The following is a 13,745-nucleotide window of genomic DNA, read 5'->3' on the forward strand; positions in this document are numbered from 1 at the left end:
AGCAACTGATATAGATTCTATTATCTCAACTGAATTACCAAACAAAAATACCAATTCCAGAACTTTTTGAAATTGTTAGCCAATTCACGATTGCCTTGGTGGACAAATAAATTTTAATTCTCCTCGCATGCGAGACGAAAAATGTTCTAAATTTTTTTCCAAAACCATACAACTCAAACATTACATTTGAAACAAATGTGCCACTAATATATAGACGGCATGACGATGACACAACCTTTGTAGTAAAAAAAATGGTGTGCATATTGATAAACATCTTTAGTTAGAATGTCAAATTGTTTGAAAATGCGTATGTATAGCACAAGTTTATTTATTTTTATTTTTTTGGTGAGAATATGCACAAGCTTGGTTTTTTTTTTTTTGTTTTTTTTTTTTCTTTTAGAATACGCTTGGTTAAGATACCAGCTTCTGCTAAAAGCTTAAACTTTTTGAAATATGTATAATCTGATTAAAACACAAATTTTAATAGTATCTAACATAATAACATCTTTAGTGAACTTGGATTGTTTAAGCCTAGTCGAGGGATTCGTCAGGGCGACCCTCTTTCACCCTACTCATTTATTCTTGCTATGGAGCCATTTATTCGGAGTCTAAATGCGCTTGCTACTAAATCTAAATCACATGTTGGCCTTTTGACTTCTACTCATGGTTTTAAGGTTTCCAATCTTATGTTTGCAAATGATTGTCTGATATTTGCTAAAGCTTCTCATTCAGCGGCAACAAATCTTTTACGTACATTAACTCTACTTTAGCCAATAAATAAATTATCATAAGTCTACCATTTATTTTTCCAATAATATTTTAGCCTGTGTTAAAAGAGATATTGCATGTTGTTTAGTATTCAGCATAAATCCTCTATTGGTAGATATCTAGGAATTCAGAATATTGTTTGCTGGAATATCCTCTAAATTTTAATGATCTTACTGTTAAGATTTAGAAGAAGTTAGCTGGTTGGAAAGCCAATACATTATTCCGTGCGTGTAAGTTGACCTTACTTAAATCTAATTTGTCAGGGATGCCAAATCATATTTTATCTTGCTTCAAGTGTCCGCGTAGTTTATCTGATCATAGTACGTAATAGGAAATTTTGACAGTTCTTTTGGGGCAGTTCCCGTGGCAATTTTGATTGGCATCAAGTCTGCCTCCCATAATTCAAAGGTGGTTTAGGTGTCAGATTACCTAGCCAGTTCAATAAAGCCGCTTTAGCTAAATTGGGGTGGAAAATCCTAACTCAGCCTCATAATTGGTGGGTTCAGTTAGCTACTAGAAAATACTTGAAACACCATCATCTATTTACTGTGCAGAAAAAAGCATCCAATTCCCTGGCTTGGAAAGGTATTCTTGATGCTCGAGATTTACTTTTACAAGGTGTTAGGCGGATTGTTTGGGATGACATTCTATATTATTTTGGTCTTTTAACTGGGTTTTTCCTATTCCGCTTTTCCTTATGTTGTCTGAAGATCAACGATCCCATTTAGATTGGAATCTTACCGTGGCACATTTATCACTAATCATACTTGGGATATCCATGCTCTTCAAAATGTTTTGCCTCCCGATATTGTCCAACATATTATAGCAATCCTCGTTCCAATACATTCTACTTCGTATACGTTTGTTTGGGGCCATTCTTCTTCAGGGGATTTTTCTATTAAATCTGCTTCTTGACTTCAGACCCAGAATGCTCCTAACCATTCACAATCTTCCTTATTATCAAAAATGTGGTAGCTCAATATTGCTCCTAAAGTTAAAATATTTGCCTGAAATTTAATTCGCAATGCGCTTAAAACTCGAGATAAACTTTCTATCTATAACTATAACATTTCTCCATTGTGTCCTTTCTGTGCTAGTTCTTTGGAGTCCATTGACCACTTATTTATGCGCTATTCTTTTGCGGTTCAGGTTTGGTCTTCGGTTCCTACTTTAAATCCTTTGTCTTGGAATCAATCTTTTTTAGATTGGTTGACCATATTGGGAATCATTCTTCTTCTTCTTTAGACCATTTTGCTTCAAGTCTCTACACTGCTTGGGCCATTTGGTATAGCAGAAATAAATTAATTTTTAAGAATATCTATATCTCCTGCTTCGTGTGTGTTTCAAGCTTATGTTTTGAGCTCCGGTTATCTAAAGGCCAATCCCAAACTCTCTCACCCAAAGATTTTGAAATACTTTCATATTAAGTTCCTTGGAGTCTGCGGACTCATTGGAGGAATGGTATGTATCTTGCTAATCAATTGAACGTCAAAGTGTCTCATATCTATCGTGAGCGGAATGCTGTGGCAGATGCTCTTGCTAATTATGGGGCAGATAATGTATCATATCTATCAGACCAAAAAAAAAACCTCAAGTCCTCAGCTACATTATTTGATTTTGTCCAATACTTTAGCATATGACTATTGAAACGTCTTAAAGGCTTCTCCTCAAAAAAATTAATAAAAAAAGTCTTTAAAGGTTTTCGAATCCGAAGATTGAAAACTTTCGGGACTAAATTAGTGTGTCCACTAAAAAGTTTTCTTTTTTTGGTCTGAGTGTGCACTAAAAGGTTGAGAAATTTGAAAGGGGCTACCTATTTGCTGTTGGAATTTTAGTTGATATTTCAAAATACACAACTATATGGTGGAAAGTATTTACCTTATTTTCTAAATGCGTCAATTTAAATTTTAGAGTTGTGAATTTCCGTTTTGTTTTTTGAGCACTTACTGGGATTATAAATTACAAATTGACTCATATTAATATATATTTATCATGATCATAACCTATCTTATAATTGTTTCATACATGGGGGTTATATTGTTTACCAATTTTGTAACCCCTCTATTATCATTCAATCTCTTTATGATTTGTATAATTATACTAGCTAGCAACTCCTTTATAAGCCAAAACTCCACTTGCTCCATAGTGACACATATTCTTTATCTTTCATCATCTCTTTTAAAATCAGTCTTTCTCTCTCTCTATTGAATTATTTTTTGTCGTAAACTTTTGAGAAAGAATCAAGCAGTTCTAGGATCCAAGTTTGCGAGTGTACGCTTACAAGGATTAACGGTTGTTGTACCCTGGAGGGTAGGGTGCCACAAACCTGCTACACCGAGACATTGTCTCCAAGGGGCAAAATCTACTTTTAAGGGCAGTGTTTACACGCCTCAACCTTAAACTCTTTTCGAGTAATGTGTCCTTTTCGGAAGCCTATAAATCCAAGAGATAAGTTCTATAATCCTTGTTATTTAATCTATTATGAAAATAATATTATGATTATTATTTGTTATTAATATATTGTATTTTTTAGATCTTATAGGAGGTGAAATCTGGTGACGGAAGTAGCGTCTATCGACCAAATTTTCCAACATTTGCAGAATTGCACTGAGTTCATTGGGTTTCTTCATTCCGAAAGCCCTATATCACAGATAATGTTTTCCAAAGAACATAGTTGCCCGCATTAGACCCTAATCAATGTGGTCTTGTTCGTCCCTTGTCCTCATATTGGGCCTCAGGCTTGGTGAATGCCTCTTGTTGAAAAGGAAAGTGAAAATATGGATTCAGCTTTAGAAATATAACAAGTATATGGACAAATGAAGAAGGCATAGTTCTCTCTCTCTCTCTCTCTCTCTCTCTCTCTCTCTCTCTCTCTCTCTCTCTCTCTCTCTCTCTCTCTCTCTCTCTCTCTCTCTCTCTCTCTCTCTTCCCTCACATTTTAGCCAGTTAATGTAATTTAAATGGTCGCAAAACCTAAATTTTCTAGTCTCAAGTATCTCTTCAAAATTTCGCCCTTAGTTCTCGTTTTACATCGGATCGGAATTGCCCTGGATTTCACATCCACACCATGCTTTAATACGAGCACTGTTCTTTAAGATAACTGGATCGACCAACCTTAGATATTATTACTGATGCTAACGTACAGCTAATAATCTGAAATAGAAAATTGATTCACAGAAACCTTTGGGAAGTAAAGGAAATTTTTTTTTTTTTGAATCGGCCCGAGGAGCAATAATATCATTCATCACAAGCTAGAATAGGCCGTTACATACCATTCCGCTGCCATTTAAAGACATAGGCAGACAAGAAGATAGTGGTAGTACGTACCCACAATGGTACATAGAAATAGACCTACTCATTAGACATCAAATACGTAGAGGTAGCAATAATACAAGAAACATTATTGTAATTAGACTAAAGATAAAAACATAGGGTTGGGCCAAGGGCCTAAACCCTAGCCCAAATAGCAATGGACTAGGGCAAAACCCTAGCCCAACAGTTCGTGGCCCAATAGGGGCAGTCCACCAAGGAAGCTCTTGCTCCAGGCCCATCATTCTGGTTCGGGCCAGTCCGCCTTGTCCTCCCACCATCCCGTTGTACCTCACCCTTCCGGCCGAGCTCCGTCCTTGACCCACGTCGCCTGACCCGTCACCACGCTCCGCCTTGCCTCCAAGCCGTCTCGTGCCAACGCCGCCGCACCTCCATTTTTAGGGATAATGCTACTTGTTTTGAACAAATGAAGCAAGACTACATCAAAAGCGATAACACCAAGCATAATCAGCAACAACAAACTCTCCTCAAGATCAAAGTGAACTAGGTTCGATCTGAGGACAGTATGGCAGACTTGCTCACTAAGTCATTTCCTAAATTCCACTTTCGAGAAACATGTTGGTAGCATCGTTTGCGGAAGTTATCCAAACTCCTATGACCGTAGTCATCAGGGGGAGATGTAGACATCAGGGGAGATGTTTAAATGTATGATCTCGAAATATGAAGGGTGTGTTGTGCTCTTTTTCCCCTTCGACCGAGGTTATTTTTGTCCCATAGGGTTTTTGTTACTCGGCAAGGTTTTTAATGAGGCAACGAGAGGAACACCACGTTTGGGCGACACAAGGGGAAGTGTTCAAGTAAATCCAGAATATGTGTCTGGCCCAAACTCTAGGTTACTTGCTCTAGTTGCAATATGGTTTATGTTAGAGATATTCTCGGAGATATTCCTTAAACACTATTTTAGTTGACAACTCTATTCTCTTAATAATAGTATAGATACGAGAATCTATGTAAAATTAGGTGAATAGGCCTTCAAACCGTGTTTTGTCAATGATTAATAAAACGTCCTAAAATAAAAGTCTGTTTTTGTTTTTATTCTTGGTCAAAATCTGGGTGGTATTTTCACTTGACAAACCAAATTTTACTTTTGTCCTGCGATCATTATAATACCTAAAAAATAATAAAGTATTGACGTGCACTTGCACCATCAGAAATAGATGGCCGGATAAAATCAAGTTTATTTTTTTGTTATTGATAACAAATGTTGCCTATAAATATATCAACGACTCAGATCTACTAAAATTGCTAGTTCACTTGCATAGCCGGTGCATTGAATCATTTTCCCTAAAAAATAAAACAAACCATGTGCGGTGTGGTTGAAGCCTCAAAGCGATTGAGTGAATATACATCTTGGTTTCAAAGTACATCTTGAAAATGGATAAAGTTATTTGTAGTTTAACAGTTCTAATGAGAAAATGACTCATTTGAAGGTTTAAAATTTTGGCATATTTAAGTTAGAAGGACGAAATATTCAATTTAGTATTTAGTTTAGTTATAGTTGCGTCAAAATTAATTGGTTGCATATTACCCTTGACATAATCAAACCACATATGGTACCAAGTGTTGAACTTGTTAATCAAATATTGGACACATAGTTCTGTCCATTCGATCAGGCATACATTTAGCCGAGTTATGAAATTTGACATTTGAAGTGGATTGTTGCAGCATCAGTTTTTTTATCAGATTTAGGGTTTAGGGTATGGGCAACGAGCTCACCCAAGACTTTAAGCACCATGAATGTCGACTGCAAACTCGTAGCCTACGAGTCCACCGGCAAGAAGAAGCTCAAGATCGAGGTCTGGTCTCAGTCCGGTAAGAGCAGCATTGTCGTTGGTGCCTGATCGAGGCAAGAGGATGGACCTCCACTTTTGCTACACTGCGAACATCCTCTTCTGATCCTCCACACACACACACACAAACACACACTCTCTCTCTCAAATAAAAACTCTAAACCTTAACTAAAACAAAGCTTGACCAGATTTCTATCCTCCAGTGGCGCTCCGGCGTCAACCCAGGCTTACCTTGCAGAAGTTCATGATGCTGTCGGACGAGCATTGACCTATGCTCCTTTGGCTTCTGGGTTGTTTTGCTTGGGTTTAACAGTGGTGATTAGGTTTCAATGCGTCTCTGTGGCTTGGGTGGTAGGTGGTCGTCGACATTGTTTTTTTCAAGGACAACGAGGGCGACATGGCTTTTGGGCTGTCTGGGCGTCATCTATGGAGTTTCAGTTGGCGTACTAGGATGTCTGATTTTGGATTCAAATTAGTTGCTTCGGGTTTCGTCGCTTGTTCTCTAGGTGGTAGCAACGCAGTGGTCGTGGTGTTCCTTGAAGTAGGGCAGCGGTGGCACACTCGTGGCAAGTGGCGACAGTGGGACTATTTGTATAGGATGTGATGATATGACCCACCTCATATTTCACCCTGAAACCTGAATTGGCCCCGCGGGACCTATTTTAAGGGAAATTCTACCAAAAATTTGGCAGAAACTACCTTAAAAGTGGACTACCCAAATCTATGATAAACCATTCAACAATAACTCAATCATATAAACTCTCCTCTACAATTCAATTTATGCAAGAACTCTTAAACATGAACCACAAGTATCATTTAAATACAACTGAAGTGTCAGTAACCAGAGCAATCTAGATGAAATATTGAAATAAGATACAAGTTAAGGGATAGTTATTCTTTTTTCATCCTCATCTATAGCTTTTGTTCTCTTGAGAAGTTAGTGGGGAGTTCCCATATTCTTTTTCAGTTATTACCAAAATAAAACTCATTATCAACTCTTTAATTGCATATTCTTTGATTTAGTAATTTACCCTTGTAAGATATAGAGATGATGCGTTTGTTTCAAGGGTTATTTTAGATAGGGTTAAATTCTGTTTAGTCTCTATACTTTGCCTCCAACATTGTTTCAGTCCCTGACATTTTAATTTAATCTAAAAACTCTCTGCCGCACAATTTCCCTCCAATATGTCCATTATGTTAACTTTCCGTCCAAATACTCGGTTAAGTCACTGACGTGGCAATCTCTTTCACGCCAACTCAGCTCAATAATTGTGAAATGTCCAATATAACCCTGTTCTTTCTCCTTTTTTCTTTTCAATTTCTTTTATTCTCTTTTTTTTATTCCTTCACAGCCAACATCCACCGCCATTACCACCATAACCACCACCACCAAGCTCACCAATAAAAAAATTCAAACCTCCCTGAACCCAGAACTAACGCCAACGACCCACAACTCACCACCATAAGCAACAAAGAGCAAATGAGGAGTCCGACCCATAAACCATTAATTACAAAACACCTGCCCAAAATCAAAGCTTTAATCTATAGTCAAACAATTCTCTAATGCAATTTCTCAATCAATCACCCACTCTTAGTCTTTGATTTGAATTCAGCGATTCAAATACTAAAAAGAAGGCACCTAAATTCGACACGTTTTCCCTGAAACCTATCTTATAGTGGTAAAGAGAGTTATAGAGACACCCAGAAGTCAATGGCCCTTTTTCATAATACCACCATTGTAGTCATTGTCAGCGACGATCAACCTCGATCTGGAACTCGACGGACTCGCTGTTGCTGAGAGTCTACAATCCTTCAATTCAGATTGAGGACTGGTGTACGAAGAGATCCTCGCCGCCGTTCTCTAGGGTGATGAAGCTGAACCCCTTATGGTTATTGAATCACTTCACCATTCCCGTCAACCTCTCACTCATCCTTACATAGAAGAAAAACAAAAACCTATCTCCTGTTGTTCTTGAGCTGCTTGGTCCAAATCTCTTCATAAACTCCAAAATGTCAGCTTCTAGGGCAAAATCTTCATCCAAATCTGAATCCCTACACCACTCACAAACCCAAAACACCCTACTTTTTCTTTACCCCCTAAAACCCCAGAATAGAACCCCTGCTTTCTCCAAATACAACGAATCTCCCAGGCTCAAAACGTCGTCTTCTCAATCCAACCATTGAATTGACGATGTGGAGGATCAGAGGAAATGCGTCGGGGACTAGATGAAAATGGGTCGAGGCATTTGGGAAGGAAGAGGAAGGTATAATTTTTTTTTTTATTATTTGAAACGAGATGGGTAGAGGAACAAGAAGGTGGGCAAAAAGAAAAGAAAAAAGAAATAAAAAATAAAAAAGGAAAGAAAACAAGGCTGGAATGGTAATTTTACCCTTCAAATGGCCCCCATCGAGCTGAGTTGGCATGGGAGTGCCACGTCAGCAACTTAACATAGCATTTAAACGATGTGGACCTATTGGAGGAAAATTGTGAGGTTATGGAGTTTTTTTTATTAAATTGGAATATCAGGGACTAAAACGATGTTGGAGGCAAAATATAGGACTAAACAGAATTTAACCCTTTTAGATAAGTCAAAATTTGGTGAAGCTTTGAACGCCTTGTTTTTTAATAGGGAAAATTTTGCAAACAGTACACTAAATAAAGGCCACTAATAATTTTCATACATAAAGTTTCAAACCGAAGATTTTAGTACACGGACTCTCGAACCCGACCCACTATGTAGACACGACGTCAATAACGCCGTTAATTTGAGGGGTAATTTGGTCTCTTCTGACTCTTACTCTGGGCACCAACATCTTTCTCTCCTCTCTCTCTCTCTCTCACATCAAAACCAAAAGCTGCGAACTCTCTCTCTCTGCTCTCTCTCATGTATTTGTGGTCTGCAGCAAATCAAGCTTGTGGGTTTGATTAAAGAAATATGCCCATAAACTGATAGACCCCATCATATTTTGGCAAGTGTCATTACAATTATGCAAACATCAAATGGTTATGAACAAAAGTAAGTGGAAGCAGCCCAGAAGCTGCGAAATCTCTCTCTCTCTCTCTCACATCAAAACCCAGAAGTTGCTATCCAAATAGAGGTTTCTTCTTCTTGTTTTTTTTTTTCTTTTCTTTTCTTCCACAGCATTTAATCCCGCTGTTCATCAAATTTCTCCAACGTTTTGTTGCATTAAACCAGAGCCACCAAAATCCCCAAATCTTTCAAAACCCAGATGCTCTTGGGAGCTCCAAGCCAGTGATCAAAAACCCCAAAACAGCTTCACACAAAGGAGGAGTCTTGGCTCCAGAAGCTTCTCTCACTCCAGCTCATGTCTTCCGAACCACTCCGACGACCCCAGCCTATGCCACTTCGTCGCCCAGACCGCCGCTGTCACTGCTTCATTAAGCAATTCATAGCGATCACTTTTGATTATACTTGATAACAAATTGGATCACAACCAAGTTACCGAAACAAATCCAACACTTACAGATTGAAAGCAAAAGAACTAGACCCAAGAAAATCAGGTTTGTTGTTACCTGAATCAGCAGTAGAAGAAGATGATCAAGAGGACGACGAGCATGTACGCGACGGAGAATTTTCTGGACATTTCATCGAAGGTGGTGATCGACGTAGGGGTTGTTAGGAGTGGGCATAACACACAGGAAATCCGGTTACCGAACCGTCCGAACCGGATTTTCCGGTTTGGTAACCGGACCGAACATAAACGGCGCCGTTTTGGAGTCAAACCGAACCGAACCGGTTGTTAACGGTTCGGAACCGGTTCCAGGTGTTGAACCGACCGAATAAAACCGCCCGAACCGAATTTTTTATTTTATTTATTTTTGAATTAATTTTAATACTTATCTAATTATGATTGGTCACAAACCAAGCCTATGTGAGCTTGCATGCACCCGATCTCTGCAGAAACCCTAATAGGGTAATACTCTCAGCCTCTGGCCGCACGACTTCATTTGCCATTTTGCCAAACTCTCTCGACCTCTCCGCCTCTCCCAACTCTCTCAATCTCTCAATCTCTCATTTGCCATTTTAATACTTGAAAGATCTGCTTCTCTCTCGGCCGAGAGCCTGCGAGGGTAAGCTCTCTAAATCTCTCTTGACCTCTGAAAGATCTGCTTCTCTAAAGCTCGGGTTTCGATATTCTTACTTAGGTTTTGGGGTTTCGATATTCTTACAGAGATGTGCAACTGAGCTTGAATTTGTAAAGCAGGAGAAAACCAAATCATCCGTTTGAGATTACAGAGTGCTAGCTGGAGGTTGAAGAGGAGTGAAAGTTAAGTGGGTAAGCTCCTGATACAATTTAATTTGGTTTGAAGTTTTTTTTCAATGAAAATTTCCAAGTGAGCATCAAGTTTGATTTTTGATTATTGCAAATGCTAACAAGACGACTCGTGTGGTTTGCCAGGTTTGGTGTGAGATGCAGAAACTGAATGCAGAGAGAAAGAGTCGTTTCGGTCTCAGATAACCTGGTAGGCAGTCTCTTGGCTTTTGATTCTTTGGAATTTACTCAATTTAGAGTCTTTTGCTGTGATTGTTTGGGTGTCTTGACTTTTGAATTTTCATGCTTTGTGGCTTTGAACTCTGAACATCTCTGTTGGGTGGATTAGCCAGAGCTTTGAACTTTGAATTTTCATTTCTTGTTACATTGTTATACATGGTGGTGTTAATTTTAATTGCCTTCAAAGTGATATAATTTAAGTTTTTAATTTGGGGCTTCTGCTTTGTATATGCAGAGTATGGAAGGGATTAGCGCAACTCCGACTCCTACAGGGACAACAACTCCAAATGCAGATTCCAGTATCGGAACCAGTCGAACTACTCCCACACCAACTCCTCAGCCTACAGTTGATCAAGCTGCAATACCACCAGTTCCGGGAGTTCCACCACTTCCACCAATACCACCAGTTCCTGCAGACCCTGATGACAGTTCAAGCAAAGTGAAGAGGAAGAACACTTCAGTCGTGTGGGTGCATTTCGACAAGTGCAAGAACCCAGATGGGAGTATCATGAAGCCAGCTCGTTCAAAGTGCAAGTACTGCCCCCAGACATACGCCAGCGACACCAGAAGCAATGGCACATCAGCAATGAGGAACCATTTGCTCTACCAGTGCAGAAAGTGTCCCATTTATGTCGCCAACAAGAAGCAGAAGTTGCTGACCTTTGACAGCCCAGAAAGTGGAGGTAATTTAATTGCTATGAGTTATGAAAAGCGTGTTTCTAGGCTAGCTTGTGCGAAAATGGTGGTTCGTGATGAACTGCCATTTTCTTTTGTTGAGAATGAAGGTTTTAAAGAATTCATGAAGGTGACTCAGCCTCTATTTAAGTCACCTTCTAGGAGAACAATAGCTAGGGATGTTTTGAAGTTATATGAGGCAGAGAGGGAGAGGATTAGGGGATTTCTTGTTGCTAATGAGCAGAGAGTGTCGCTGACTACGGATACTTGGACAAGTATTCAAAACATCAACTACATGGTGTTGACAGCGCACTTTATTGATTCAAAATGGAGGCTGCATAAGAGGATTTTGAATTTCTGTGTGATTCCAAATCACAAAGGGAAAACCATAGGAAAGCTAGTTGAATCGTGTTTGATAAAGTGGGGGATTGAGAGGGTTTTTACTATAGTTGTGGATAATGCAAGTCCCAATCAGGTTGCTTTAGATTACATGAAGGAGAAGATAGGAAATTGGGACAAGTTGGTGTTGGGAGGTTCTTTTTTGCATTTGAGATGTTGCTGCCATATTCTAAACCTCATTGTGAGGGATGGAATGGAGGAGCTAGACTCATCCATTGATGGCATTAGAAATTCAGTGAAGTACATTAGATCTTCACCGGCAAGGCTAGATAAGTTTAGGAAGTGTGCAGCTCAAGAAAAGGTTGAGCATCAGGGAGGAATTGTTCCTTTAGATGTCTGCACCCGATGGAATTCAACATACTTTATGTTGGATATCGCTGTGAAGTATAAGAAGGCCTTTGCGAGGCTTGAGGATGAAGACCAGCAGTTTGAGAACTATTTCCAAGAGAGAGTGGGTGGAAATAAGAGAGAAGGGCCCCCTAGAGATGCTGATTGGGATAAGGCATCAAGGCTCGTCAAGTTCCTAAAGATTTTCTATGAAGCCACCCTAAAATTTAGTACCACAAAGTTTGTAACTGCAAATGAGCCTTTGCTTTGGATGTGCACAATCGTGGGTGAGATGGAGAAGTGCTTGAGCAGTGATGATCCTTTATTAGTTACCATTGCAAGCTCGATGAAAAAGAAGTTTAACAAGTATTGGCTGCATCTTACGGATTTAAACAAGATTCTGATCATTGCCGTGATTTTAGATCCAAGATACAAACTGTTGTATCTTGAGTTCTTCTTCCCGAAGCTGCAAGCAGATCAGACCTTACAAAGTCTCATGATTGATGAAGTGAGGGATGTATTGCATAACCTGTATACAGAATATGAAGGTAAATGAGTTTTTTACTTTTTTTCGCTTTATAACCTTGCAGTTTTAATAATGATACACTAATCTCAACTATTTTTTTATTTGTAGAATCTGATCCAGTGGCAGCAGCAGCTTCAAGGGATGTCACAATGCCAAAAATCGAGTCTACATCTGTGCAAGAGCAAGAGGATAGTCATGCAGCAAACCTGCACCAGTTCAAGCTTCTGAGGCAGAAGAAAGATGTCGTGGTGATCAAGAATGAGTTGGACAAGTATTTGTTGGAGGCTGCAGAAGACCCTTCCAATTCAAAATTCCATATTTTAGACTGGTGGAAGGAGAATGCTCCTAGATATCCTATTCTATCCAAAATAGCCAAGGATGTCTTTGCTGTACCGGCGTCAACTGTGGCTTCGGAGTCTGCCTTCAGCCTTGGAAAAAGAGTTGTGGATCCTTTCCGAGCATCACTCACACCTAAGATGGTTCAGGCTTTGGTCTGCTTGAGTGATTGGCTAAAGGGAGGAGGCTTTAGTGCATACAAGGAGCCCACCAAAGATGAGATGGACCTGTACGCTGTGTTGGAAAAACTTGAAATTGGTAAGTTGAAAAACTGGAACAACTTTCAGATTTCTTGCATTTTGTTAAACATTGTTTCGAATTCTAACTTTCGATTTGATTTTCTGTTTTGTTGCTTTATGTTGGGATTGTTGAATACTTGAATACTTGGATAGATCCAGCTGAAGGGAATTCTGATGATGAAGATTGAAGAATGAAGGCCGAACCAATTTTCCGGCATGTTTTAGACTTATAGCTTGTAATTTCTTGTTGGTTTTATGTATGAAGTATGAACTCTGAAGTTGGTTGAACTGTGTATTGTGTTGAACTGCACTTTGCCTTGTTGGTTTTAATTTGATCAGTTTGAACTTTGAACTTTGCAGTTTGATACTTTCATGAAGTGTTGAACTGTTGATTGTTCACTTGCAGCTTGGATTTTATGATGAATGTTTTGAACTGCAGTTTCACTTGCAGTTTCAATTGCAGTGTTGAACTGAAGAATTGATGAATGTTTTTCATGAATGTATTGGGCCTGGTCTTTAGGGCCTCAAATGGTGATTAAAGGTCTGTTAATGGCCTAAAGAAATCGGTTACTGGACCGCACCGAACCGCATTTCGGTGTAAACCGAAAATGCGGCCCAGCCCTCTGAAAAACCGGTTGCGGTTCTGAAAATAGCCAAACCGAAAATACAGTGCGGATGCGGTTTGGGCCTCAAACCGGGCCGACCCGCACCGAGCCCAGGCCTAGGGGTTGTGGTGGTGATCGGTGGTGGGGATGGGGCTGGAATTAGAAATTAGAATTAGGGTGTTGGTGGGATTAGAAGTAGGGTTGAGTTTGGTGGGTGTGGATTTAGAAGGTGGAG

Source organism: Rosa rugosa, chromosome 1 (genome assembly GCF_958449725.1).
Source record: "Rosa rugosa chromosome 1, drRosRugo1.1, whole genome shotgun sequence".
Lineage (NCBI taxonomy): Eukaryota > Viridiplantae > Streptophyta > Magnoliopsida > Rosales > Rosaceae > Rosa > Rosa rugosa.